This window comes from Eptesicus fuscus, chromosome 9, assembly GCF_027574615.1.
Source record: "Eptesicus fuscus isolate TK198812 chromosome 9, DD_ASM_mEF_20220401, whole genome shotgun sequence".
NCBI classification, from domain to species: domain Eukaryota; kingdom Metazoa; phylum Chordata; class Mammalia; order Chiroptera; family Vespertilionidae; genus Eptesicus; species Eptesicus fuscus.
The window spans coordinates 44,013,510-44,020,600 of record NC_072481.1 but is presented as its reverse complement, the minus strand read 5'-3'; positions in this window follow the sequence as shown (position 1 = coordinate 44,020,600).

The following is a 7,091-nucleotide window of genomic DNA, read 5'->3' as shown; positions in this document are numbered from 1 at the left end:
CATTATTCTAAAACTCTGAATAGGTAGAAATTGTAATAAGCATAGGAATAAAGAGAGCAGGCCAGCAGTCTACTCCATGGCTTTCTAAAGGCATGATCTTGAAGCCCCAGGACCTGTGAAATGGGGATAAACCAAGGCTATCCCTGCTGTGAGCAGGGTGGTCACAGCAGTCTCAGTGAGGACGGACAGGGAGCAAGGTCCCTGGCTCCATCTATCAGTTAGGGGAGTGTGGGAAAGTGGAGGGAGAAGTAGAGAGAGAACCAGAACACTAAAAAGATGCCTCTCGGTATTATGCAGTCAGAGAAAGACAAATGCCATATGATTCCACTTATATGAGAACTCTAAAAAACAAAATAAATGAACCAACAAATGGAAACAGACTCAGTGACACAGAGAACAGACTAATGGTTGACAGAGGGGGGACTGGGTGCAAAGGTAAAGGGATTAAGAAGCACAGACTGGTAGTTACAAAATAGTCACAGGGATGTAAAGTGCAGCATAGGGAATAAAGCAATAATGTCATCATAACTACGTATAGTGCCAGGTACCCCTTATTTTATCTTCACAGAGTGGCGCCATAACTTCATTCTCGGCACAGAAAAATTCAGTTCTGGTCTCACTGCATCATTTGTCTCATAACACACCAGTGCCTCAACCTTTATTTAATTAAGACATGATATGACACCTATGTTTTATTCATCTTTGTATACTAATTTTCTGTAAGGACCCCAGAATATGAAAGCTACTCAATTAATGCTTGTTGAAGAAAGGAGGAAAGAGAAAGAGGAAGGAAGTGATGGAGGAAGAGAGGAAGGGCGAGAGGGAAGAAAAAGAAAAGAGATTCACTCAAACTCTAAGAATTTACCAAGCCTCTACCGTGTACCTAAGATGTGTTAACTATTACGGAAAACGCCAAAGAGGCCTAAGTGACAAATCTCTGTTTGAAAAGACTTTTAAGCTAATGTCAGCAAAATAACTTAAAAACAATAAATAAAACTTACTTTTAAGTAAGAAAATAATCCAAAGAAAAATGTACTTTATGACAAATTAAAGTTGTAATTACAAGGAAATACGATTTATTTGCAATTTAATTTATTGCAAGTTCATGAGCGTGACTTCTCTCTTGATCTGTAACAATGCCAAGTTAAACTAAGGTTCAGTTGGCAAACTTTGCCCCAAATAAAAATTCCAATGAAAAATCTCAGTGAGGATAATAAAGAACATTATAAACTTGAACAAAAATACAGATACAAAGACAGTAAAGCATCAAACAGACTGTCAAATTACAGGGGGAAAGTTAGGGAGAGGTGGGGGAGATAAGAGATCAATCAAAGGACTTGTATGCATGCATATAAGCAAAAACTCTGGGGGGTGAGGGCATATATGGGAGTGGGGTGGGGGTGGCAATGGTAAGATATGTACACATATAATACCTTAATAAAAAAAATTGGGAAAAAAAAAAATCTCAGTGAACTGAAAATCCCCTTTTAACAGGAGCTCCAATGTCAGCATTACAATTTCTCTTACATATTCAACAGCTGTCTCTCTTCATTACAAGTAATAAACTAGCATCTCTTTTAAATATACAGGTATTGAGTTATATATGCATAAATTAACCACGACTCAAAGAAGAAAAATCTACTTAAATCTGCATTAATTTTTATTGGCTTTTCCATTTGTCATAAATAGTTTGTAACCAGGTCTATATCCTCATACTAAACATCATGTAAAACCTCTCTCTCAATAATCCAAATGATATCCAGATGATATACCCAGTGGCAACAGTTCTCAACTGGGCCATTTTATAACCTAGGCAAAGGGTAATCATCCTTAGCTTCCTAAGCCTGATCTTAACCGAACTCCTGCTGCTTACTGGTGACTTTCAAACACCATCCTGTTTTATGGTTAGTTAATTATTCTTTACTAACATTAATGCATCCCAGAACTGGGACCATCAAACAATATGCTGACAGAGATGTCTATCATCTTTTTCTGTTGTTGAACTTCCCACCCCACCCCCCAACCCTCCACTTAAAAAAAATGTTGTTAATCCTGCTGAATACTTTAATTTTATCTTTCTTTACTGGGTGTTTATTTATCTATGCCCTTCCCTTAATTTCCAAATGGATTAGCATGTGCCTCTAAAATATATAATCTGTACAATGTCAGCAAATTTACCAAAAAATTAGAAAATTTAAAAATTAGAGCCTAGAGTGAACCCAGTACCCTCAGTGTCCTTCAGGAACTCCTAACGTTGATTGAAGTTTGGCTCTGAACTTCCTAGCAACCAGTACAATCATGGGACTATAATTCATTCATTCATTCACTTATTGACAAGTATTTGTTTCACATATTAAATGAAAGACATTTTGTTGAACACTGACTCATTTTTTCCTCTTAGAGAACTTACCATCCAGCCATGCAGACTAATCTTAACTGTTGTATGAAAAATTCCATAAAGAGAAAATAGCATTCTAAGACAGCAAATTTTAGGGAAGATCAAACTTTAGACTCCTTCAGCCCGTGGCCTCAGCGTGAGAAGCAGCCTTTTGCAATCCTCCCTTTCTCCTATTAACGGCCTATGATGGCAGAAGTTCCAATAGGTATTTTGGACTGTGACATGATCTTGAAGATGAAAGGTGTGTGCAGGGGATGGCAGAGAAGAAACATGAAAACCCAGATGACACTCTAGAGATGCCAGATGAGCCCTGGACTCCCTGGACTGTGAGTCTCTTGTTTAATCCATTCTTCATTGAGTTCCACTATTGAAGTAGCTGAACATAAACCCGACTGATCCCATAGCAAAGGGACAGTCAGGCAAAGGAGGAGAAAGAAGGATTCCCGTCAGCAGTCAGGAAGGTGAAAAGACCCTGGGCTACTTGAGGGACTGAAAGAAGGTCAGTGTAAGGAAGCCTAGCCATGAGTGACTGCATGATGCAGGGTGAGGCTGCAGAGATGGGCAAGGGCAGATCATGCCGGCTCTGGGCCAGAGCTTATTCCTAAGGCTGCTAGAAGCCATTGGTTGTGAGGTCGGTGGTTTCCAAACCTTTTTGTTGGTCACTGAATCCTTTCTTCAAATAAAACCTTATATAGACACCAAATGCAGAAAACAAAAGCAGAGCTGCTCTGGGTAGAAGCTGGAATCTCTTAGCCCACCCCCTCTTTTCCCTTTGCTCTCATTCCCAACCTGGTAGCAGCTCCCGAAGCAGCCCAGATGACCCCTAAGGCGGCATGAAACACATGGGATTATATGATTCAGTCTTTTTAAAAAAACAGACATATTTTTATTGATTTCAGAGAGGAAGGGAGAGGAAAGAGAGATAGAAACATCAATGATGAGAGAGACTCATGGATCAATCAACTGCCTCCTGCACCCTCCAACCCCCTCCCCACCACACACCACCACACACACACACACACACACACACACACACACAGAGGGGATCAAGCCCGCAACCTGGGCATGAGCCCTTGACTGGAATCAAACCCAGGACCCTTCAGTCCGCAGGCCAACGCTCTATCCACTGAGCCAAACCAGCCAGGGCTGATTCAGAGTCTTTAAAGTAAACCAGACTCTCAGGAGAAATAAGTCTTCCTAGCACTGAGACCCCAGAGAATTTGTAATGGCTTGTCACCCAAAGCTTCAGGCCAAAACACAATTCAGAGAAAGCAATTTTAAGTGGGGTGGGGTTGGAGAGAGGGGGAGGGAAGAGACAGGGTATTAGGGGTTGGAACAATGTAAAACAGTGCAGCCCAGATACTTCACCCTCCCGTGAGTTGGCTTACTCCAGGTTAGCCTTGGCTGGGCACCGGGATGTTTTCTCCAGCCTGCCCCAGTCAGCCTCCATCACCCTCTCAGTCTCAGCGGCTGTCAGGACAGCTAGCTGCTGGAGCCCCCTCTGGTGCTGTCAACGGGGACTTCTCACCGGGGTGGATACCTCCCTCCCCCCACAAAAGATTTTCATCACACACTTGTTTGGCCTGCAAATAAATTGGCAACGCAGCTGAATTTAATCTTTTGATTCCCCCCTGAGAACCAATTTCTCCAAGCCATTCCCATGTAGACAAAAAGATTTTGTCTCACTAAACCTGTTTATTGACCCAAACTGTCACCTCTGCTCTGACCACTGACCTTATCTGAATATTCAAATCTATTACAGATCGCAAGTTCAAATGATTTTGGTGCCCTATGGAAGCCCTGTTTTCATAGTGAGCTGATTACCAATGACAATATTATAAGGGCTTTAATTGAGATTCTACAAACAATTTGCACCCTGGATTTACAAACCCAATATATTCAGAAGCGTGAATGCTGCTGACGCTATTTTTTTTAAAAGAAAAAGTTGGCCACCTGTATGTAATACAAGACCAGGTCTCTAAACCCTGAGTTATGGAGCCAACTGTCTTTGTATGTAAATGCCACCACTTCCCCTAGCCTAGTATTTCCACCCTCACCACAATTCTAATAATTCCTTAACCGCATCATCAAACACTTCTGCCCTTCAGAGAAAATCTTCTGCATTCTGCTCCACCCACTCCCACTCCCCATTCATGTTACAGAGTAAGTGAGTCAAGAATATAGGTTCTAGTACCTGTATTAGTACCACCTTAGGCAAGCCACTTAATTCCTCTTTATCTTACCCTTCTGGATAATCAAGGGAAGATAAAATAATTCTACACCCAACATACGAAATTGATGTTTGGATAGAATGAATTAATTAATGTTAAAGGTTTAAAAGTCAAGAGGAGCACTTACAAATGAAAACTGTTTTTATTAAAAAGGCCTGTCATTTTAAACAGTAGAAACCTATCTGAGTAAAATGTTCACAGTATTAAGACCTAACACTTATTGAGTATTACATTTGCTGGGCCTTACATACACTCTCTGAATGAATCCACAGAAAACCCCAATGAATGGAGCACTGTTATTAACCCCATTTCACAGATAAGGAAAACTGAGGTTTGGGGGACTACTATGTTACTTGCCTGAGGTCATACTGCAGGAAACTAAAACTCATCATCACTAAACTCTATAGAATTTACAGCGTAGATACCATTTTTATTGGATTTTCAGCCTCACCCTTTGAAATATCATGAAAGAAGGAGTGATGTGAGCCCCTAGTTGCCAACTATCTCCTCAGATCAGTTTAACTCCTGGGTTTACTGACCGTGGCTAAACCAGTCATGGTTTTCCCACTTGCTTAATAGAAAGAGCCTGCTTATATGTAAAAAAAAAAAAAATTGTCCTTGTCTCAGAACAGGGAGAACCTGTTCATTTCATCATCCTTTTTCTAATCTTAGGCAACCAACATGGCCTAGAAAACTAGCTAACAACAAGTAAAAGAACTTGGTTAAAGGGAATCCCTCATCTCACGTGTGTGTTAATGCCGCTGGCGGGAGAGAGAGGAACATCTTTTCCCCATGTATGCTGCAAAGGACCCATTTCAACCAGTAGAAGGAAGTTGTTGCCTCTGTTCTCTGCTCTAACAAAGTGAAGTCCAACCATTCCAAGTCAGCTGGTAAAGGACAGCCCTTCTGAAAAGAAATGGCCTGTCGGGGCACTAATATTTCAGAATTTCAAAGTTGAAAACTCACTGCAGATCATTTATAGCCTAAATTTACTGAAGGCCCTTCCAAGACAGCCAATTTAATCAAAGTTAACTGGTGAACATTATGAAGGCTCTTAATTGAGCTCTCCTGCGGTGGGCTTTCCAAACAGCCGTGCAAGCACCACAGAAAATAACAAAATGAATAAACTACGTTTTTCTCTAGTTCCATTTTCAAATACAACGTCTGGAATGAAGAGTTTAGATCTCTAGGTGGTGATCTTCATGCATAGTATAGTGTTTGTCCTGAATTTCATTGCTTCGAAAAAAAGATATGAAAAGTCTTGATTTAGTTGGCATTTAATGTGATTTTTATATAACTTCTGTGATATAATCAGTCGCATTGGGAATCAGTGGGGAAACTTAAAGAGCAGTAAAACCTTCAGCTATTGTTCTTGCTGTGCTCTGATTGGCTTGCTGGGTATACAAAGCTGAAAAATCCCAGTTCACATACACCTACTCTATTTGTAGGCACCCATAATGATTGAGTGCGGTCCAGCGCCATCCCCTCTCCCAGCCAGCCAGCCAGTCAGAATGCAGGGAAGACTATAGATATGTTGGAACAGCAACAAAGAATGTGTTGCTGTAAATCACTTTCCATTTCTGCATAGCTGGGAATAGTAATGCACAAGCCATAGGCAAGTATATTAATGTCTCCCACTTTCCATAAATGAAAAACCATGCACAACAACGTGCACTTGATTGTTATTCCAAAATAGCTTTTCTAGTATGAGAGTCTTTGCTTTATTTTTTAAAAAGCAAAAACGCATATTTTACTATTATTTAAAAGCATTGTTTCCCCTTTCGGTTGGGTCCATAAACATTTCTTACCAGTAGATAAACACATTGTCTTTCTTGCACATTGATTGACGAGTGATTTGTTTAGAACTCAGAGGTATTAAATTTCCGGAGCCCTTAATGATATCAGAAAGAAAGTATCATATAAATGACCAGGAACTTCCCTACACCTAGTCAATTTGAATTTGGAAAATTATTAGAACTGTGTGGAAACATAAAATGAAATACACTGGCAACACCTTACATTTACATGTTTTAAATATGCTTAACCATGCATTTAATTTAGATTTAATGAAATAGTTATTATATGCAACCAAAACATCAGTGTTATTAAAAATAAATTTATGGAGGATTAACAGCTGTGTTATATGTCTATACCTACCAATGCCAGAGTCCTTCATTCTCAATAATGAGTTTTTAATCATTAACTTCTACTTATTAAATGCATAATAATTGAGAAATTCTACTGAGATTGATTAAGGTGCTCCTTGGAATTTGGGTAAATACCAATTGATAATTTAAACTATATGAAATTGGCTCTGGAATCTATGCTGTACCAACTATTTGCATATTTATTCCATTTTTTAAGATTCATCATCAGTCGGCATGAGGCTAATAGAACCTCAATGTGAACTCTAAGTTGTGTATCTATAGAATGCACTTGACATTAGTATCGACGATTAGACA